Source organism: Magnolia sinica, chromosome 12 (genome assembly GCF_029962835.1).
Source record: "Magnolia sinica isolate HGM2019 chromosome 12, MsV1, whole genome shotgun sequence".
In the NCBI taxonomy this organism is placed as follows: domain Eukaryota; kingdom Viridiplantae; phylum Streptophyta; class Magnoliopsida; order Magnoliales; family Magnoliaceae; genus Magnolia; species Magnolia sinica.
Window position 1 is genome coordinate 71,050,221 of NC_080584.1, and position 24,963 is coordinate 71,075,183.

The window sequence follows — 24,963 nt, forward strand, 5'->3', positions numbered from 1 at the left end:
CGGATGGACGGCGTGGATATAGAATAAATACATAAACGTAGTCCCCACGGTAAGGGATGTACCGTCCTGGGTGTGTCCGAATCGCACCTAATCCGCTTGCGTAAAAGACTCTTATGATAGTTCACCATTATTTAAAAATGATGGTTAATCTTCAACCGTAGATAGAATAGCTTTTACAGAAATCCACACCGTCCAAATCGCTTTAGCTGTGGATAGAGTGTAGACATGAGAAGACGATAGTAACATTTTCTTTTGCCTGATGCGTGGAAGATCCGTCACCACTGATTTCAAAATCTCGGAGATATTTTTCACCGTGAAGAGGAACTGTAGGATGCGTGATCATGGGATTATCATAGTATACGATGGTTTTCAATTCCTAAGAATGGGGCCGTTCTAGAAAATCCAGACCGTTGTTCCGTTGAGCCCCACTATGAATGGACCAACTACTCAAAAAAGTATCAATTACTGTTCAATATTATAGGTGGGATTTCAGTTCGGTGAATTGGAACCGTTGTTTTGTTTCCCTTCGTCTGATTTACTTCTACGCCACAAATCCAAGGGTTACAATTTTCCTAATGAGGATATTTTTCAGGAATGGTTCATCTAATTAAGGTCTAATCTTTTGGATTATGTTAAACAAAGTGTGCGTGTCATGCGAAAACGACTGCTCCTCCTAGTTGAACGAACGGTTGAAATAAGATCAAAGTTATATGGCCTCAAAATGACTGTTCATACATTTTGCAAGATTATTTTAGAGTATGATAAAAAAAACGAGTCCTCTCACGTTAAGATTTTGGTTCGAAGCCTTTTGGATATAACAGTTTCCAAAGTTCAATGGTGGCTTTCTGACGTGGTTCTTGATTATTGTTCAAGCATTTTTATTTTTTTTTCTTTTTTTCTAGGTATCCTATGGAAAGATTTATGGAACAATTTTTGAGATTTCCTTTGGATGGAGTTTTCCTTCAAAAAATATTAAAATTAAAATTAAAAATTAAAAAAATACAAAAAATGAGTCTTATCTAAAGTTTAAATGGACCACATCGCAAATAGCAGTGGGACAATGATTCTCGCCGTTAAAAAATTCATAAGGGCCATCATAATGCTTATTTCCTATCCAATTTGCTAATAATGTTAAACATACATAGATGAAGAAGAAAAACAAATATCATATTGATCCAAAACTTCTGTGATTCCTAAAGGGGTTTCAATGGAGAGATCAAAATTACTTACCCCTAAAAGGGTTTCAATGGTAGAGGCTCAATCCCTCACTGCCTTTTGCAATGTGGTCCACTTGATCCTTAGATCTGTATTATTTTTCAGCCCAAGCCTTACAAGGAGCTCCCCAAATATACATACAACATGGATATAACACATACCTCGTGATGGGACCCACAAAACTTGGTGATGTCAACAGGCCAATCACATCAGTGGTGTGGGACGTGGATTTTTTGCAGGAAGTTCCTGTGCAGGGATGCTGAGTGGAGCTCAATGAGATGTTTGTGAGAAATACAACCCGTTCATCGGTTTTGAGAGCTCATTTTAAGATATGCAACTACAAATTATGCGTATCCAAAACTTAAGTGCATCATGTGAGAGAAAACAATGGATATTCAATGTTAATCATTGAAACACTCTTATGGCCATAAAATTTTTATATCAGGTAAGTTTTTTAGTATTTTCACTTCATCTCAAAGTAATGACCTTTTTTTAAAAATTTCTTTCCCCAGTGTCACCCACTTTAGTTTTGAATTCATCTTATATTTAGTCGTATGTTATAAAATGAGCTCTCCAAACGGATGAACAGGGTGGATTTCTTACAAACATCTCCATGCATGGGATCACCCAACATCCTTGGGCGTAAGGCTTTACCTGACAATCCGTGTCCGGTACACCAATCAATCGCTTCCATTTCAAAGATTCCATCCAAAATTTTTAGAAAAACAAAAATAAAAAGAAATCACCAAGTGAAGTTGGTGGGAGAATAAAGATCAGGGCTTTTTACTTAAATACAACCATGTCAAACTGGAAGCAGTGAAACAGCATCGCTTTTCAAATTATTATTTTTCTACAGCTCAAGGCGCTGTTTTCCATTTTCTCGAATAATTTTCCCTCTTACATCAAGACCTAGGATATTAATCGTCCATCATACATCCTTTACTGAGGTTGATTGGAAACATTTTGTTTGCTAGACGGTGATCATGCGTGATGTCCACCATTATCAAGGGACATGGATAAGCCACTGATGACAGGTTGAGCAGCGAGACTAGCTACTGAAGTGACGTCACCAAGTTCTGTGGGCCCCACCATGATGTATGGTTTATGTCCACACCATTCATCCATTTGGAGAGATCATATTAGGGCATGATCCAAAGAATGAGTCAGATCCAATTCTCGAGTGAACCCCACCACAGAAAACAGTGGGGAGAGTGACGCCGGCCATTAAAAATTTCTAAGGGCCACAAAAGTTTTCAATCAACCTGGTATGTGTGTTTTCCCTTCTTTCTATGTCTGCGTTAACATATGAACAGTTGGATCTCAAATAAACATCATGTGGACCGTAGGAAGGTTTCAACGATGGGCATCACTCTCCCCTATGTTTTCTGTGGTGGGGTCCACTCCAACATTGGATCTGTCTCATTCTTTGGATTGTGCCCTAAAATTATATCTCCAAATGTATGGATGGTGTAGATACAATACATACATCATGATGGGCCCCACAAAACTTGGTGACGTCACTTCGGTAGGAGTCTGGCTACTAAACCTGTCAGTAGCTAATCCCCATTATCACTTGTACAGGGCATACATCTTGAGCCATTCAAACCGTTCAGGAATTCATGTTGGTTTGTATGAAGGGAGAACACAAATATTAGCTTCATCCAAGATGTCTATGGTCCCCAGCAATCCATTAGTTCTCATCACTTAATCTGCCCTGGTTGTTATTGATTTGGAAGGCAAAACGACACGATAGAGATTTTTGGAGAAGAAAATTGAAAATCTCTCTCTCTCTCTCTCTCTCTCTCTCTCTCTCTCGACAGCCTAACTACTCCCTCCTGCTACTCCATCGGCATTATGACTATTCACTCCAGTAGTTGTTCTCAGACGAGCCCTCTGCATAGGGCTCTATGAAAGTTGGATAGGTTGGGTTGGTTTGGTGCTTAACCCTAGCCCAATCCAAGATTCCTATACCTCAACCCTAACTCATCAACCCAACCTCGAGTTGGGAATTCTCAATCCAAGCGGGCCCAGTTGGGTTGGTCGGGTGGATATATGCTAATATTTCCGTTATTACATTTGTTTATTATATTTTAGTAAACATTATTTTTTGTACATATGATTATATTAAGGGTTGATTGTACTGGCCTCGATGTATGGTCAAATTCCTTAAAGAGATTTAACCATTTATTCCGGGGGTGGCCTTGTGACAAGCTTCTAAAAATTATTTGGACCAAAATGCCCTTTGTCCTCGGTTCAACAGCTGTGTGGGCTTTAAGTGAATAATAAGTTATGTCGTATTTAATAACGTATATGGAACCCTTTGTTGGGCGTAGGCAAGGCCCAACTCGTGAGGCCCACACTAATGTATTTGTATAATCCATTCCGACAATTCTTCTTGCCATATCATTTTAGGGCAAGAGTCCAAATATCAGCTTGATCTAGTGCTCATTGAAAACCACAATCCGTACGACATAACAACCACAACCCATATAATATGACAACTACGACCCATGCAAACTACAACCCATATAATATGACAACTACGACCTATGCAAACCACAACCCATATGGGCACACATTTATGTATGTGTATCATCCATGCCGCCCATCCTTTTTGCCATGTTATTTTAGGGGTAGGGCCCAAATATTAGTCTAATCCAGCGCTCATGTGGGCCATAAAATAGAAAATAATAGTGACTGTTAAAACTGTCTATGCTCACTGTGATGTTTGTTAGAAGTGAACACTGCTCAAGATAAGACTTTTTGGGCCCACGACAACTGGCCAACAAGGCGGATGGATCGGATTACCACATTGTGGGCCTTAAGATATAATACTAATGGTTTCGTAAAAAAGGAAGTGAACAAGTTAAAAACTACAATCTATGCAACATGACAACCATGACCCATGTAACATGGCAACTACAACCCATGTAAACCACGACTCAAATGGGCCCACATTGATGTATGTGTATAATCCATGCCACACATCTTTTTTACCGTGTTATTTTAGGAGTAAAGCCCAAATATTAGCATGATCCAGCGTTTGTGTGGGCCACAAAATATAAAATAATGGTGACTATTGAAACTTTCTAAGCTCATTGTGATGTTTGTTAGAAGTGGATACTGCCCAAGTCAGGACTTTTCTACCAAACTATTTGTCTAGTTGATAAGTTGGTCTACATGATTTTCGCACAATGGAATTCATGACGAAGCCAACATTTTCAACAGCTCATATGTCCTACACAAGTGACAAGTTCTTACTAAAGGAGGTGGATGATGGTCAATCGGAAGTTGGGTGACACCACCATGATGTTTTTGAGAAATCCAACAGTCCAAAATTGATTTTTCTAGCTCATTATAAAACATGAGTATGAAAAAAAATGAGGCAGATCCAAAACTCAAGTGGGCCCCACAATAGGAAAAAGTGGATATGGAAATGCCTACCATTGAAACCCTCATAGGGTCAACCGTGATGTTTATATTCCATCCAAACCGTTCATAAGGTAATTCTTATTGGGATGAACTGAAAACACTAAAAATATTAACTAGATCCAAAACTTATGGGACTCCATGAATGTTTCAACGGTGGAAATTCAATCCTCACTGCTGCATGCCACTCAGCACACTTAAGATTTGGATTTGCCTTAACTTTGGGCTGATGCCTGCACATGATCTGACAAAAGGTATAGATATGGTAGATTTCTCAAAAACATCACAGTGGGCCCCACCTAGCATGCGCTTGTATAAGTACATGTTAAAAGCAACGGTTTCTAACACCCCATAGAAAGACCCAAATACTCCACTTGAGAGTGAGAATTACTATGAATGATTCACATATGTGCCATATCATCGAAGCTGTGTGGGGCCCACCCTGAGATGTGTATGTAGAATTCCATGGCCACTGAATGGCACGTATGAATGTAACACACGTGTTCTAAATCTCACCTGTGAGAAAGGATAGAGCGCAATGGACACTCCCTGAGACCTCCGTAGTTAGAGATGGGCTAGCGATGAGAGCAGGAACAACGGTGATGAGGTCCAAGTTGTTTTCTTCAGCGAATTTCCATGCTGCCTTCTCCGCTAGGGTTTTAGACACTGCACATCCCTGTATTGTTTTATTTTAAATATATTTTGTAATTTTCTCTGTAAGAAAGCAGACATGAAGGGTCTAATCAAAGAAGGGAATGTCCGGATACAAGAAAAATCCCAGATTTGGTGAAACAGAAAATTTTTCATTGATGTGACCTACTGCATTGTTGGGATGACTAGGGCTGAAAGTCGGGCTACATCTCAACCCTAACGCAACCCAATCCAACCTCGGGTTGGGAATTCTCAACCCAAGCCCAACTCAAGTGGGCTTGGTCGGGTTGGTTAGGTTGGTCGGGTGAATATATGCTAATATTTTTGTTATTATATTACTCTATTATATTTCAATACATGTCTTATTTTTTATACTTATGATTTTATTAATTATATATGTAATTATTTATCGCAAAGAACTTCATTTTTTTTTTTAAATAATAAGAAAGCTAAAATATTGGAAACCATTCCCTTAAAAGTTGTGTTGTAGCATGCAATCTATTTGGAAGAGAGAAATCGAGTGTATCTTGTTAGCATGAGTCATCGGAATTAATATGGACTAATGAGACCTGACGGCACTGGAATTTCTTGTGCATTCAACACAGATGATCCACACTCAATTATATATCGATCGGGTACGGGTTGGGTTGGGCGATCCGAGACCTCAACCCAAGCCCAACCCAAGTTTTATCGGGTCGGTGTTTGTATAGCCCAAGACCAAACCCAATACAACCTCACTACACCAAAAACGTCGTTTAGGCCTGCCTGAGCCCAACTCAATGTTGGGTCGGTCAAGTTGAACCCGCTTGACTTTCAGCCCTAGGGATGACACAGAAAATGGTAGATTCCAGCCAAATAATTAGTTGCTTTTTCTATAGTAAGAATTTTCAAGCACAAAATGAAAGATATGACGAGCGTGGATTTGGAACCCCTTGAATTTGAAATCCTTCTATTGTGTTTCGCACCCTTGATTCAAAATCAATTTTAATCCAAAAGTAGCTATGCATGGTATATTTATAAGGGTTTGAATTAAATTATTACTAAATCAACTTTGATATCTCTAATTAGTGAACGCATGTAATGTTTGATACAATGGTTGTAATAAGCCCGTTGAAATATATATTTTGCATGAAAATGATGAATTTCCAAGTTTTGGATGGGCCACGAGCACAAGATCACATAACCAACGATTTTTAACCATTGATTTACATGAACAATGTTTGGACGGCATTGATCATCATATTAAAGTAATTATAGTGATGCAATTGATAATTTAATTATTTTGGGTATCATTAATGGGCCATGTGTGCAATAGATTAATAGTCTAGTGACACACATTACACATGCAACTCTTAGAGTGATTTTAGATGTAATTCAAGCTTTCATCGTCAATTTGAAACTCACTCTCTTTGAGGGGATTTGAAACCCCTTAGATTTGAAACCCCATATACATATGGTGCCAAAGGACTTTGGGATTTAAAACCCCCCTAAGGGGTCATTTGGCACTGCGGATTCGAGGGGATTTGAGGGGATTTTAAGGGGATTTCAAATTCCCTGATTGTTTGGCACCTTAAAGTAACTAGCAGGGGTTTCAAATCCCCTTGAAGTGGGGGTTTGAAATCCACAATGAGAGCTTGGATTGCATCTAAAATCCTTTCAGGAGTTGCATGTATAACATGTATGTCACCGGATTATTATTCTATATATTGGGCACATGGCCCACTAATGATGTCCCAAAACAATTAGATTATCAATTGCATTACTATAATTACTTTAATATGATGATCGACATCATATAAACATTGTCCATGTAAATCAACGGTTAAAAATTATAGTCACTCAGGCATGATTTTGTGCTTGTGGCCCATCCAAGACTTGGAATTTCATCATTTTTGGGCAAAGTGTATGTTTCAGTGGGCCTATTTCAACCATTGTGTTAAACATTACCAAAGTGTAAGATCGATGAAGTAACAATTAATGCAAAAACAGCCAATTGGAAAGCAATAGTCGTGCTTGTAATCCTCCAAACTACCAACAAATGAAACTATACCATTTGATCCCTCTCTCACTCAGTCAAAATTGTAATAAAAAATTCATCATGGAGGGATTTGACCATGAATCCATTGATTCTTTCGAACTTATTCCCACTTTATTTTTGGTCACTAATTAGAGATATTAAAGTTGATTTAGCAATTAAATTCAAGCCCTGACAAATATACCATAGCTACTTTTGAATTAAAGTTGATTCCCAATTTAGGGTGCTGAACACAATATGAGGATTTCAAATCCACTGGGTTCCAAATCCAGGCTCCCAAAGAGGCCCTTAGTTTTACAAATGCAAAATGACTATTTTTAGATAAATACATGATTCTTTCATGCTCCAGAGGCTCTAGGTAAATAATAAGAGAGTATTATTCACTTACCTTACACGACAATAATCACATGCGCACCATATCTGGTGAGAATTTTTTGACTACTCTCAAGTGATATGAGCCCAAAATCTGAATGGTCTACATGATACAGCATCCCATGAAATCCTTAGAGCTTAACTTTTACTCCAATACAAAAGCCATGCAAAAGGAAATAATTTCCTCCCTTGATTTGCCTCTCTTTGCTACAAGCCACTAGAGTTTTGAATCAGGTTGAAAATTGAGCTCCCACATCATAGACCGTTCAATTTTTAGGCTCATATATGTGTGCAAAGATGCACAGGTGAGTCTACACACACACACACACACACACACAATGGAATTCATATTTGCATTGTACCTTAGAAAATAACCATTACATCATGGATTCCTCTAATCTAAACATGCCCCGAAGGCTACAACTTAGGTTCGGGTCTACCAAAATCATACACCATGTCCCTTCCACAATGATTATGTGGACACCAACATGATTATCATACACCAATTGATCAGGTAAATCCAATCATTAAGCGGAAAATAAGATATACGTCAAAAAAATTTTCAACTCCATGCGTTGTGCCTTACCTAATAATTAGATTAGCACGTTGTTTGACCGTTTGATCATCATGATGGGATGCACCTTTTGGATAGGTTGGATGTAACATACAAACCATGTCCGCAGCTACTATGATAAGCTACTTTAAAAATAAAAGGATTTTTTTCACAAAATTCTTAATGCTTTTTTTTTTTTGGTGGGTTAGTTTGTTAGTACACACCCATGTCAGTACACACACTCCATGTTACTCACCCCCGCTAGGGATAGATACCAAGACCTCAAGTGTTGAAACGAGGTATCTCCACTCAATCTGCCAGTTGAGCCATGGATCTGGGTGTACAAAATTACATTATTATCATGCTAAATTACATTATTGTCTTCTAAGTTGTGGGATCCACGTGGTATGTTCCTCACATCCAACCCTTCTAATAGATGCACACCAACATTATTTTTGGACGAGCGAAAAAATCTCGAGGATCTAATCATAAGTTGGGCCAATCCATGATGAACCAAAACATGCGAAGGATACAATCATAAGGTAGGCCGAGCCATAAGAAATAATGTACACTATTCAAAATATCTCAATTCAAGTATAGCCCATTTGATGATATGATTAACTTGATATTTTGTTCATGTTATCACCTAGTATGGTGCATTAGTTTAATGGCTTAAATGTTATAACCACAAAACTTGAGTTTTACCACCTTTTAAACGAAAATAAATAAATAAATAAATAAACAATTGAAATTTTTTACTAATTTCATCCCTCAAAAAACACCTCCATGCAATTTCTAATCATGAAGGCATTATTTGGAAAAATATGGATTTATCAGAAATTTTGCACTTAAAAAAAAAAAAACCTCAAATGCATTTTGGTCATTTTACTATCCATCCTATAATCATAGGATTCATTTGGAAATCAGTCCGCCAAGGCTGGCTTGGTGTACCAGTAGGGGTGTACAACGAGTCGAACCAAGTCGAGCTAGCCTCAACTCCACTCGGCTTGGCCACTCTTTGACCTTAGCTCGAACTCGACTCGGCTTGGTCCTCGAGCTTGATTGGACAACTCGTCTCGGTTCAGTCAACAACTTAGGCCAGTTCGAGCCGAGTTCGTCTGTGCAGAATTTTCACAAACACCTGGATTGCACATTCAAAATCCCACTGTTTTAGTAAAACAACACGGATTCAATATAATGAGACCCGACTCCCTTGAAATCTCTCATCATAAGATCTCTTTCCTTCTCCCTATTTTCTCTTTGCACTCTTTCATTCTTCCGATTTCAAGACCCGATATGAAGGATTCCAGAGCGTTGCTGGCTTCCATGGCAGCAACTTCTGCTACTGCAATCACATCTTCTTCCTCTGATCTCTACGAAAATTCAAAGATGCAAACCTCTAGCAAAGTAAAACTCAATGAAATCAAGAAAAGAAGGGTATTTGTTTTATATACATACCTTCCTTGCCACCAGGCACACTCGTTGAGTCATTTCATCAAACATTTGGTGAGCAACATGAATATCAAAGTAACTGAGTCATCGAACTGGTTTGATCCGAGTTTGATTCGAGCTGGGTTCGATCCGAGTCGAGTCGAGGCCAGCTCGAACTCATTTTCAAGCTCAAAAAATCAGCTTGACTTAGCCAGAATTCAGCTTCGAACCGAGTTGAATCGAGCTTTTTCGAGTCGAGTCGAGCGAGCTAACTGAGCTAGCTCGGTTCGTGTACACCTCTATGTGCCAATCTTCCAATTTTCTTTTGGGCGTGAAAATTCGAATTTATTATTGGGCCTAAAAATTGGGCTTGGGCCCAATAGGCATCAACGATCATACTAAAACATGGCCCAAAATGTGCAGCCCAGCTCATTTACAACCATGATTTGCATTGAGTCAAACTGAGGCCAGCCGACCTATAACCCGAAACAGAAACTAACTTACCCAAATTGGCGGCTTCTCAGAAGATATATATTCAACATCAGTCCAACTCTCCTCATCAACAACATGGCCTGTTCCAATGAGCTTGTTCAACGACACGGCACATCCAGATGATGAGCAGACCACACGCTTCACTGTCTTTGCTTTGACACATGATTTTAAAACATTCAACATCCCATTGATAGCTGGTTTGATCATGTCATTCTACAATCATAAACAATGAATAAATACAACGTGGAAGAAAATGGGACATACCACAATAAACAAATTAGAGGTTTTATAATCCCACATATGTATAAGGCAGCACGTGCTGATCTGTAACGCTGGCTCGAGATCTACACCATCTATCACACGACGGATGTCACTTTCTAGAGTTAGGTCAGTTTAAGAAACAAATAGAGGATAAAAAATCTCCACCAAGCCTCTCTGTATTTTCAATTTGTTTCTAAAATCATGGCCTCCGGGATGAGTGAATAAACATATTTTTTAAAATTTTGATTTTCATTTTTTTTTAAAAATGTTTTTGTGCTCTCATGGTTTGTCTCCAACCTAAATAAAGGAAGGGACCCACATCAGATTAATTAGCACCGACATCAAACTTTTACCATGAATCATAATATGAGGCATATGAGGGTTTTTTTTTTTTTTTTTTAAGTAATCATGTGTGTGTGTGTGTGTGTGTGTGTGTGTGTATGTGTATACACACTGAAATTAATATTTATTAATGAAATTAATTTTCATCATTGATGATTAATTACCTATGGATCTCTAGACTCAACGTACATTGGGGTGGCCACATTGAAGACGAAATCACAACCATTAATTACCTGGTCCAAGCTGCCTTCCTGCGTCAGATCTGCCATGAAAAGTTTTAAGTCACCCAAGACTTGTAAATCTAAGAGGTGGGCCACTTTTTTGTTATTTGCTGCACCAAATAATAAAATGCATTTGGTTGTTAGTTTAATTGGGAAATGTCAATAGAGAGTAGGCGGGAATGGTGAAAACATCCACGTAGATATGCGCATTAAGATTCCTGCCTGCTCTAGCTGGATTCATTTGAAGTTGCCCTATCCCAGCAGCCAGGCCAGTCTACTCATTAGGTGGGATATACGCTGCCTTAAATGCATACCTTTGGTGACATTTTTTCTGCCTTAAATGGGGATGGGATGACATGGACCCCTCTTTAATATACCTGCCATAGTTGCATCATTTGGGACCATTCATTTAATTTCCACTGTAAATGCATGGCAAATGCTTCAACACATGGATTGGGCCATCCTAAACTTCTGATCAGCCTCCAAAGCTAATATTTGAAACAAAATTAGTAAAAGTTTCACATTCAGTACATAGAAGATGAGAAAATTGATGGTTGTGATCCACGGTGGGGCTCCCTAGATAGATGATCCTAACAGATACAAAATGTAAGACATGCTGCAAATGCATTCTTAGCATGGTTGTGCTGGGACCGTGGAAGCACACTAATATGAATCAAGTAAAGTACCTCAATCGCTAAACCAAGTTCAAACACAAAACAATATTTGAATTTAATGTGGAAAAATTTTTTTTGGAAAAAACCCACGACATAAAGTGATAGTAATGCATTATAAAAGTTGAAAATTACAAGAGATAGAAATTACCTGATTCGAACAAGACTCGAATCTCCATTACAAGCACTTGAAACCTTTTGGAACGAATTAGAAAGCCCTTGTATACACCCTATTACCGATTGTGTGTGTATATGTGTCTATATATATATATATATATATATATATATATATATATATATATATATATATATATATATATATATATATATATATATATATATATATATATATATGCAAATAACAATCGAAATATGAAACAAATCCCGTACTTACGCAACTCTACGCGATTGTTCAATAACACTTTGATGGCATTGAATACCTTCAATTTCATCAAACTAAACACCAAATCCTTTTAGCGATAAAACATGAATTTTTTGAATTTTTTCGATGGCACTTCGATAGGGTTTTGATGGCATCGAGAAAGACAACATAAAGTATCCAGCAAACAACATGAGATTTTTGAATTTTCTCAATGGCATCAAGAAGCTATCGATGGCATCGAACGATCTGTTGATGGCATTGATAGACCCTATTGCTAAAAGATTTGAGACATCAACAACAATATCTCCTATATCTTCAATCTTTATTCTTCAAAAGCTTATTTTCCTCATATCTAATTTTGCCTTGCATTATAGCACCACCATGGCACATTCAGTTTTCCATTTATACATTTGTCAAGCTAAGAGAAGTTGCACAAAACTTTAACTTCTCTGTAGGAACTACCTTAGTGAGCATGTTTACCAGATTCACATTTGTGTGAATATTTTTCAGAGGCACGCTTCCTTCCCTAAGCACCTGTTTGATAAAATGGTGACGAACTTCCATGTGTTTAGTACGTAAGTGATAAACAAAATTTTTAATCGTAGCTTCCGCTGAATAAAGAAGTTTGAAGAACTGAGCCACTTCATCTTTCAGGCGATTCTGGTCATCAGTTGTTGTGCCATTCTGCAGCTCAATTCTCTGATTTGGACCCTTTAGATTCAATTTTTTGTTGAAGCATGGAAAAATTTTGTATTCCTATTTCCTTCCTTGAGCCACTTATTCTGGGATTTCTGCTTCCAGTATATTTCTTCCAGATTTTTCAGCCAAACCAAATCTTGCTTAGCCTTTTCAAGACTTTCCAAATTATGGGGGGTAGGCCTATGCGTCGATTCTTCTTCTACATGTTCCACCAAACCAGTTGCGGTTTTGATCTGAATGAAGATATTATCAAAAAAAAAAAAAAAAAACAAAATTTTTAACCAAATTGATTGCACTTTCATTGTCATAATTAACCGGCACGGTCTCCTGCTGAAGCCCCAACTGATTTATTATTCTCCTCAACTAAACAAGTTCTTTGAATGCCTCCATCATTATCATATACTCAGATTCGGTTATAGAAAGACCCACCACATATTGAAGCTTCGACATCTAATCGATTGCTCCACCCGCCAGCATAAACAAGCAATCGAAAGGCGACCTCCTACTATCCACACTGCTTGCGTAATTAGAATTCACATAGCCTACTAACTTGGCCATTGATTTCTCAAATGATAAGACATAGTCCTACGTACTTTAAATGTATCAAAGTAGTCATTTCACTACCTCCTAGTGTTGCTTGTTGGGGCTAGACATGTATCTGTTAACAATAACCACCGCGTGTGAAATATCCGGTCTCGTACAGACCATGACATACATCAAGCTGTCAACTGCGTTTGAATAAGGCACACGACACATAACATGCTTTTTTTCATATGTTTTAGGATACTATTTCGAAGAAAGCTTAAAATGAGCTGCATGATGAACGCTAACCAACTTTGTTCTGTCCATCCCAAACTTCATCAATACCTTCTCAAGGTATTCTTTCTAAGATAACCAAAGCCGGCTATTTTTCTTATTTCTATGTATATCAATACCGAGAACCCTCTTTGCAGCCCCAGATCTTTCATCTCGAATGTCTCTGATTACTGAGTCTTCGGTATCTTGATCTCAGACATGCTATAACTGGCGATAATCTTGTCATCAATAGACAAATCCGGATAATGAACTTTTCATCACTCAGTGTCTTGTAATAGATATAATACTCATATTCACTCTTAGTAAGCCTCTAACTCATTATGAAATAATCAAACTTTTTATATCATTTCCTAGGTGACTATTTTATGTCGTACAACGACCTTTTTAACATGCAAACCTTCTTCTTTGCCCCTTTTATTCTAAAACCTTTTAGTTGCTTCATGTAAATTTGTTCTTCCAATTTCCCATGCAGGAAGGCAATCTTCACATCCATATGTTCTAACTTGAAATCATATTGGACAACCAGCGTCAACACGAATATGATAGATACTTGCTTCATAGCCAACACGAATATCTTAATGAAATCGACACATTTCCTCTGAGTATATGCTTTCGCTACCAATCTTGCCTTATGCCTATCCTGTTTCTTCATGAAGATCCGCTTGCACCCGATCGCTTTTCAGTCCACAGGAAGCTACATTAACTTCAACGTCTTGTTTTTATATAAGGAGTCCATCTCATCATCCATCATAACTTTTCATTTTTACAACATCCGCCTCATCAAGAATCTCCTGAAGAGTAGACGGATCTCCCTCATCCGTAATGACAAGAATGCGATATTTGAGTCATCCATGTATCTTGCTGATAACCTGCGATCCCTTAATGAATTCCTTCTCACATGTGGCTATTCCACCTGCTCATTTACCTCTCTATTTGTTTCTCTGTCTTACCCTTAGTCTCATCTTTGTTTATCTGAACGTCCATAACCAACTTCTCTGGTTCCTTGTGCTCATCCTTTCGGAATAAGGGTCCCTCGTAAAATTTGACATCACAACTAAGGATAATTTTTCATGTGACACGGTCATACAGAGTATACTCCTTCACACAACCATCATAGCTGACAAAGATGTATTTCTTAGTCCATTGGTCTAGCTTATCTCTCTCAACTGACAATACATGAGAGTAAGCATTATAACCAAAGTCTCGAATAGTCTACCTGCACACCATTCCACACTTTTTTTAGAATCTTCTAATCAATGTCATAGAAGGTGACCGATTCACCAAGTAATAAGCCATGTCAATGGCCTTAATTCACAATTCTTTGCCCAATACAGCATTACTAATCATGCATTGGACCCTCTGCAAGAAAGTCTAATTCATCCGCTCAGCCACATCATTTTGCTCTGGTGTGTGGTGTATTATGTTGTATCTCACGATCTCTTCATCTTTGCAATAACTATTGAATTCTCCTGAAGTAAATTCACCACCCTTATCCGGCCTTAATACTTTCACCTTTTGCTATGACCATTTTTCAACCATTGTCTTCTATTACTTGAAGTTGGTGAAAATAACGAATTTATTTTTGATAAAATAAACTCACACCTTTCTTGAATAATCCTCAATGAAGTAACGAACCATGACGATTTTTCACCAAAAACACAGGCTACGGCCCTTATACACCAGAATGCACATAATCAAGAACACTCTTACATACATATTTTCTAGATTTAAAAGACAACCTTGAACGTTTTCCGTAAACAATACTCGCATATACTCGAATAAAAAACTTTTAAAAACTAGACTCAAACAACGGTTAGAAAGTACTTTCATGCCCCACTAACTCATGTAGTGCATGCACGCATGCCACATACGTGCAGACGTGGAATCCGTTACAGAATCTACGGCTCCACCTGATGAAGTACTCTCGGTCAGCCTTTAAAGGTTTCCATTGCGTAATGTGTTCATGACAATGAGTGCCCCCTTTAAAACATTAAGAATACGATCAAACCTGGTGAACTTGCACCCAAGTGCCTCGACTGCTCAAAGAGATATCAAGCTCTTCCTCATATCATGAACGTGTCTCACCTCGGTCAAGGTACACTCTACGCCATTAAACATCTTAATGCGTGTCGATCCAATACCCATAATATTATAGGCATTATCATTGCCCATAAATACCTGACCACCATCACACTCTCTGTAATTGGTGAACCAACTCTGATGAGGATTCATGTGATATGATGCCCTAGTATCTAAAATCTACTCGTCCTTACAATCATCGTATAAGTGTTTGACCATGGACACTAAGAACACATCATATCCACTCATGCCTTCATCAAACTTTGTAGTGTTGGCCTCCCTCGAAGAAGCCTCTGAGTTCTCTTTTCTTACCTTAAGACTCTGACAATACTTTTTCATGTGACCAAACATCTCACATTTCCAACACTTTATTTCCCTTGCCCTTGCCCTTGCCCTTGGATTTGGATCTCGATCAAGAAAATATATTGTCCCGCTAAGAATTTTGTCCCCTCATAACTAGTGTATCAGTAGAGGTTCCTACGTTATCGCTTTTCTTTCTCACTGCCTTTCCTTGAAGGGCTAAGATAATGGTATCGATGCTAATGGACGATCTACCAACGCACAACAAGTCCTTGAATGATTCATAAGAACCCAAAAGAGTTTAATAGGATGCATGCATAATTCTCATCTTTCATCATTTCCTCCATATACAATAATTTACAAATTAACTTGTTAAAGTTACTAATATGGGCCTCAACATCATCCCCCACTACCATCTTCATATTGAACAACTATAACTTTAAGTACAAATGATTTTCAAGAGATTTCTTAGCATAAATGTCATCTAATCTCGCCAATGTACTAGTTGCGGTTTTCTCTTCATGACATCATAGAGGATCTCATCCATTACTCACAATTTAATAGAGGTTTTCGCTTTCTTATCCATCCTGTTTTATTCATCTTCAGTCATATATTTCGTTCGTTCTCAAGGAGTGCATCATCCAATACTTGTTGAACTAGGAGACTGATCATCTTGAACTTCTATAGTTCAAAGTTATTTTTTCCCAAAATATTTTTCAATATTGAAGTTTAGATTTAAAGTCATTAATACTATGATTTCATATTCGAACTATTTCTCAACGTTTGCTCTAATACCACTTGTTGGAGAACTGCGAAAGCACATAGAGATGAATCAAGCAAAGTACTCCAATTGCACAACCAAGTTCAAAAACAAACAAATCAGATTTAACGTGGAAAATCCATTTTAGGAAAAAAAAAATAAAAAATCACGGCACAAAGCGACAGTAATGCACTATGAAAGTAAAAAATTATAAAAGATAGAGATTACCTGATTCGAACAAACCTTGAATCTCCCTTACAAGCCTTTGAAACCTTTTGGAATGAATTACAAAGAGCTTGGATATACCCTATTCCCGATTACAAATCTTACACTTACGTACGCAACTCTGCGAAACTATGTACGATCATTTGACGACACTTCGATGTCACTTCGATGACATCAACAGGTTGTCATTGGCATCAAATACCTTTAATGTTATCAAACTAAACATCAAATCGTTCCAGCGATAAAACATAGATTTTTGAATTTTTCCAATGGCACTTCAATAGCATCGAACCCCTTTATGGCATCAAGCAGGATAACCATAAAGTGTCCAACAACCAACATGAGATTTTTGAATTTTCTCGATGGCATCGAGCAACTGTTGATGGCATCGAACAACATCGACGTCAAACCCTGTTGCTGAAGGTTTGAGACATCAACAATAGGTTGGACCAAAAAAAGCTCAAATGAAAGCAGAAGTAATCCATTAAATTGGACCAATCCTATGTAGTGAATGATGTAGCTAGGTCCATACATTCTGGATATACCCACGCTATCCATCCATTTTTCGAGACCTGGATGAAGAGAAAATAGGAATATCAACTTGATCCAAAATTTATGTGGCCCCAAGAAGTTTTCACTGGTAGGTGTTCAATTCCCACTGCTTTTTGGAGGGTGAACCACATGAGCTTTGACTCTACCTCATCTTTTGGAGGCATGCCCTAAAATGATATTGAAAAATGAATGAAATGAAACAGCTACATCACGGTGGGACCTACAGAACTTGGTGACATCAACACACCACCGAGGCTGGCGGTACAATCCGCTTCCCAAGCCACCCTACTTACAATTTCAGTTTCACGATGTCTTCCATGCAACTCCTTAGTTTGCCTAGTCTTATCATAATACGCCTTCTGATTGCATAGCCTCCATTTAGCTACTTGGGGTCATCTTTATTGATTCTATTTCACCAATCATAAGATCATGTATTACTACAAAGGTCTTTTGGTTGGTGGTAGTGGGTGATGTAATTTATAGTTCAACGACTTAAAATTCAACTCAACTTGATGTCTAGCTGAGTTGGGTCATCTTGAAAACTCTCGATTGAGGCTTTTTATTCAAATCGGTTCAATGTTTTAAAAAGAAAAATACTCAGGTGCAATTAATTGTCCATCCAACTAGTTGGTGTGTGGAGCCCACCTTTGTATTTGTTTACATATTGCCCGTCCAGCAAAGATGTTCTATCATGAACATAGGATGCCCCAAAAGTCAGTTCGAATTGTACCGAGTTAACTCAGTTTCCAGGCCGACTAGACGAGTCTTGTTGAGTTCCGACAGAGAATCAAGCTCATCTCCGAGTTTCCAAAAGACTTGGCTCGAAATCTCACTGAGTCGAAAATTTGACTCATCCGAGTTTTGAGTTGACCCAGCGAGTTGCATGGAGTCAACAGAGTTTCCTGCCTGCTGGGCGGGTGAGTCTTATTGATCTTGACCTAGTCAAGCTCATCAGCGACTTTCCAAATGACTCAGCTCGAGTTGACTCAACCGAGTTTCGAGTCGACTCACCGAGTTTTAGAACTATGATGCGAAGAGAAGGAATGTGAAGGTGGACGAACCTGGATCCCTGACAGTGGCGTTGACGGCGTTCCCTTTCTCTAACAACCGTTTAACGAGGATGGACCCCACATATCCGGTCCCTCCCGTTACACATGTCTTCTTCCTTTCCATCCTAGCCGTTGCCTTTTCTGTCCTTCCTCCTACGAAGATCCAAGCTCGTGATCAGACCTCAGCTTCTTCTCCTTTCTTCGGTTTAAGTAGACGGACATCTTTCTTTCATAGAATATGAAATCCTATGCTAGTTCACCACCGTTTAAAAATGACGGTGACTCTTCATCCGAAAAGAAATCTCGTTCTTGGAAATTTCTCGGGAGATTTTCAAGTTTTTAGGGTTTTCCGGGCGGGAAAATTTAATGCAAAATAAAAATATTACTGTAATTATTAAATAAATCTAAACTTTAAAATAAAGAAAAGGTTTCAAGTCCATTGAGTTGGACCATAGCTTATGATTCGACCAGCAGATAACTTCCAATCTACCAAGTACACACGGCATTCAACCCATCCAAAAGGTTGGGCCCACCACTGGGATCATCCGTTCAAAAAATCAGCCATATCCACTTATGTATGTAACCTTACATGTATTTTTTTAATTATCAATGGTTATAAATTATTTTATAATAGGTGCTCCACTTAATGAGTTTATTGTAATAGATGATCCTCTTGGTGGGTCCAACCTATTGGAAGGACCGGATTTCATAAGAACTTAGCAGGTTGAAAGCTATCCACTGGTTGTACTATAACCTATGGTCCAATCGATTGGACTTGAGACTTTCCCTCAAATATATACTTTTAACATTTTACTTAATGTTTTTATAATTTTTGGAGTTACTATGGCGATATTTTAGAATCTTACGATATATTGAATATCTCGCACTAATATTGTTCCGCGTGTTTATCGTGATGTTTTTAAAAGCGTGGAGATATTTGTCACACTGGTACCCCTCTAATTCTGACAAGTCGGGCCGGTGTTAGTAAATCCAGACCGTTGATCTATTGATCCCATTTAAATGGACCATATGCTCAGCATAAATGGACCACCTGTCCAAAAAAGTATCAATTAATGGTCAAGATTGAACTGGACTTTCAGTTCGGTCAAGTGGAACCGTTGTTTTGGTTTTCTTCTAGCGATCTACATGCCGGCCACAAGTGCAAAGGTTACAGTTTTCCTGTCGTAGAGTCTAATGTCGGATACCGATGGGATTCCCACCGAGTTGGGTAATGAAGCGGAGTGGCTGCTGTACCACACATCAGCAAGTTCTGTGGGTCCTATCATGATTTATGTGTTATAACCAAATCGTTGTCTTAGGACTTAAGCTGAAAAATTAGACAGATCTAAAGATTAAGTGGACCACATTGCAGAAAATAGTCGGAGATTGAACGTATGCCATTGAAACCCTTCTGGGGGTCACAGAAGTTTCAAATCAATATTAAATTTGTTTGTCCTCTTCATCAATGTATTTTTGATCTTATCAATAGATTGGATGGAAAATAAACGTTAATGTGGGCTCTATGAATGTTTTAACGGTGAATATCATTATCCTTGCTGATATTTTTGGTGTGGTCCGTTTGAGGTTTGGATATTCTTCTAATGCTCTAAAATGATCTTTGAAAATGAATGAACGGTATGGATATAATAAATACATCATTGTGGGGCGATGTAACTTTGATCTCATTTGAACTATTCATACAACTCGGAGATGGAGGAGCGTCCGCGCTCGTCTTCGCACGACACGTATCAACGCCAGCTATATAGCTGCGTGGCACACTAGCCAATCCTCTTCCGTGGGGTAGTGGGTGGGATGGTAAAACTAAGGACGCGGTTCCTGCGCAAGGATGCTGTGTGCGGCCAGTACCATGTGGGAAATCTATCCCGTTCATCATCCATTTGGAGAGCTCATCTTAGGAAAAAATAAAAGTGGATCCAAAACTCAAGTTGGCCACACGAGAGGGAAATTTTGGAGAAAGAAATACCTACAGTTGAAACCATCCTGTGTTCACCTTGATGTTGATATGCCATCCAAACTGTTTATAAGGTCATTAACACTGGGATGGAGTGTAAATACAAAATATATTATCCTGAAATAGAGATTTTATGGCCACAAGAATGTTTAAACGGTTCTCATTGAATCCCCACTGTTTCCTCTCGCTTGGCGCACTTAAGTTTTGGATTCACTTCTTGTTGGTCAAATAGCCTAAAATGAGCTCACAAAACGGATGAACATAGTAGATTTCCCACAAATGTGACAGTGGGCCCCACGAAGCATCCTTGCATAGGAACTTTGGGAGGAAATCCGTGTAAAAAAATAAGGGATGTTAACCAAAATGGCCCAAGGTATAGCCGTTGCATGTGTTTGGCCCTTCGAATTAGAATATTTTTTAGCCTTCAAATAGTTGTTTCCCACGGATGAAACTGCCCTTGACATCAAGCTGCACGGTCATACAGCCGTTACCTGCAAAAGAAGATACAAGGGCCCCACATGATGTATGATGTGGGCCCTTCAAACCATGATCGGGCCTACTATAGGGGAGATCTATCCATTCATTCTTTTGGTACAGGTGTGGATGAATGGAAATCATTTTTCTAGCCTGATTTAAGTCTTCTGTGGCCCATAATAATTGATAATGGCTAACTATAGGTTATTGATTTGGAAGGCAAAATGATACTATAGAGATTTTTGGAGGGGAAAATTGAAAATCTCTCTCTATGGCATTATGACTAATTCACTCCGGTAGTTGTTCTCAGACTAGCCCTCTGCATAGGGCTCATGAAAGTTGGGTGGGTTGGGTTGGTTTGCTGCTCAACCCTAACCCAACCCAAGATTCCTATGCCTCAACCCTAACTCAACCCAACCTCGAGTTGGGAATCCAAGCGGGCTTGATCGGGTTAGTCGGGTGGATACCTGATAATATTTTCGTTATTACATTAGTTTATTATATTTCAATACACATCTCATTTTTTGTACATACGATTATATATATTAATTATATATGTAGTTATTTATTGTAAAGAATTTTTTTATTTTTTATTTCTAAACAAACAAGCTAAAATGGATGACAACTACTCCTTTAAGACTCGTGTTGTGTAACACGCAATCTATTGTGAGAGAGAGATCTGATGTATCATGTTAGCTTGAGTCATCGTAATGACGTGGACCAAAGAGACCCGATGGCAGTGGAATTTCTTGTGGCTTCAACACAAATGATCCACACTCAATTATAATTTATAACTCATATATCGATTGGGTTCAAGTTGCGCCGGGCAACCTGAGACCTTAACTCGAGCCCAACCCAAGTTTTATCATGTTGGTGTTTATATATCCCAAGCCCGACACCAAACCCGATAGATATTGCCCTAGGTAGCCCAACCCAAGGTCGGGTCGGTCATGTGTCTGTCAGGTTGAACCAGCTCGACTTTCAGCCCTATCTGCATCTCTGCTACGGCTTCCATTACTCTCAATGACGGTAGGTAAGCAGACATCATATATTTATTTCTCTAGTACAAATCATTAATTTGGAGATTTAATGTAGGAATCATCAAAGAAGAAGACGCCTTAATGTAGATTTTCTTAACAAACAACTCTAGAGTGAAATAACAAATGGGATAAAAATCATGAACACTATCAAAGCTAGACCTATAAGCCCATTCAAAATCGTAGCCGAGAAATAACTACATAATCGAGAAGGAAATGGAGAGCCAATCTTTTAGTTTCGAATGAATGGGATGATGGTCAAGGTTTATGCATTAGAGTGTTATGAAATAACTGCCATCGTGGTTCATTTGACACAGAGATCGCTCTTTGCACAAGTCTTAGGTAGCATGCTGTATAATTGAAAAGATTAAGTTTAAAACAACGATAACGCATTATGTTAAACACAGACCTTCCACTACTGTGAAAACCATAACCAAGAAACATATGTATAAATTGAAAAGTGGCCTATATCAACTCTAGCATATACACGAACAAAAGGTTGAGGGATTTAGGTTGCTACGAAAGTGTGAAGTAGTAAGAAATAAATGTGGTCTGAAAGTATCCTCGGCTACGCCAATGAAGCAGTGATCGCAGTGTTAATGAAGCAGCGACTATGGTTTGGTCTAAGGAAGCTGCGATTGATCATGTTCATTATAATCATGATTGGATTGTTCAGACTGCGATCCAATATTTCTCATTCGGTTCACACTGTGATATTTTCTCCGTTCCTTCTTCGATTGATTCGTCACTCAAATAGTAATTAAATCGACGTGTTGCAATGAAATTCATTAAGCGATGTAGGCCTCATTATAGACCATGTTAGCGGAGATGGTATAGGAAAGCCCATTCACCATTTCATCAATGTTAGTGGAGATGGTATAGGAAGGTCCATTCACCGTTTCATCTAAAGACAAAGGACCTCCAATGAAGCAACCTCTAGTGAGGCACAGTCGTTGGAGGATATGTTGCAAGATTTATGCAATACCCTCGTTGCTAAAAGTGCCATTGAAAATGAAAGTACTAGACAATTATTGAAGAAGGTGAGTTATATTATGTAGAAAGTTTGTGATGAAGTCAATGACCTAAGGGCTGGAGTGAAGGAGATGAGGATTACACTCAATACTGCTTAGGCCTTGATTAATGTATTTTAATTTCATATTACTTTATTATGTCTTTACCTTAAAAAAGAAAGAAAAATGTGCGCATAACGCATATATAATATCCGATATATTTGTATGCAAATGGAATTCATTGCGTTTTATTCAATATCTCATCAATTCCATCACTGGAGAGGATGGTGTAGACACCCCACTTCAGACTGATAAGTTGATTGAGTTTGAACGGATGGATGGACAACCGAACTCTAATCCTAAGACCCAACCTTAGAAGCCTAAACCCTAAGCTTAGCCCATTTAACCCAGTCAACCTAGTCAGACTAACCCTAAACCCTAGGAACCCAATAACCTTAGAGCCTTGAATTAACTCGTCAAGTTAACTCACCCGGTTAGCCTATCCAAACCCTCAATTCAATCAACTCACCTAGTTAAGACCAAAACCAAGCCCAATTGGAGAAATGACAAAAACCTGAAGCATCAACTCTAATAGCAGAGCTTCCACACGCTTAGAGGATGCTGCCTACGAAAGCAGGTAGTCCAAGTGGGGACCGGTGGCAATCAAGTTGCCACCGGCCACGTGGCACTCCCCCTCCTTCCAGCAGCACCCCTCAAGCATGTGAGTTTCTCATTTTTCAAACACCAAAAAGGTCAAAAGATCCACAATGTTACAACTATAGAGGATATGATCATCTTTCCTCTGAATGTCCCACTAAGAACAGATCTAAAGAAAAGACAATAGCAGCCACATAGGATGATTAAGAAAACTCAAACTCAAATTTAGAAGAGTCTCAAAGTGATGGAGACCAAGGCTTCTTGAGAATACAAATGGCCTCCACCACCACAATTACTTATCCCAAAAGAAAGGAATATTGAAGAGAAAGATGAACATGTGGAAGAAAAATCCTCCTCAGAAGAGGAAGAGGAAGAAGAGCAAGTTGACAATATTGTCGTACAAAAAGCTTGTGACCAACTATATACTCACAGCTTGAAAGTTCTTAAGAAACTTGGTCAAGCTAAGGCCTAGAATAATCAGTTGGGCATGGATATAGAAGAAGTCAAGGTAAAAAATGAATGGTTCACTGATGAATTGGAAGAATCCATCAGATACGATGCCCGTCTAACCCACGAAAATGTTAATTATAAAAGCGACATGTCTAACCAAATTAAGACTAATGAATGTTTAGAATCAAAACTTGTCAAAATGAGAACTATGAACCAAAATCTGAAACTAGAATTAGAGAAATTCAAAGCATATGCCAACATAAACCATAAGTTCACCCAAAGTGAAGAAAAACTAGAAAGACTTTTAAGATTGGATAAAAGTGCTAGGGATAGAAGAGGGCTATGTTATGAAAGCAATAAAATTAGTATTATTCACACACCACCTGTGGTTAGAAAGGCAGTGGCTTTAGGAAGTTAACTAAAATCATCTTCAGTTTGTCATGCATGTGCAGATATGAGACATTTGAAATTTGAATTTTTCTTACATTCATGTCAATGTGATATTATGATCAGGTTTGGATGCCAATAAAGATCATGGTGGGCCCTACGATGGTTTCAATAGTGGGTATCATTACCTTCACTGCTCCTTGTGATGTGCTTCACCTAAGTGTTCAATTTGTCTCAATTTTGAGCTCATAATCTGATGTAGAGCAGGTGGAAGACAGTTTCATGGCTAAGATGGATCAGAAAAGGCCCGGTCGACGACAGAAGTTGTCCGGATCATCGGACGTTAGATTAGGTGCATCTCACAATCCGGAATGAGTTATCAGGCATAAAATATATGATTTTGGGGTAGAACAAGTTACTTTAGCCAACCAACACTGCTAT

The 24,963-nt window shown here is 38.5% G+C and overlaps 1 pseudogene; it reads right to left on the reverse strand.

The window, feature by feature from the left end:
• Positions 1-5,007: 5,007 nt before the first annotated feature.
• LOC131221639 (anthocyanidin reductase ((2S)-flavan-3-ol-forming)-like) lies at positions 5,008-18,710 on the reverse strand (annotated as a pseudogene).
• Positions 18,711-24,963: the final 6,253 nt, after the last annotated feature.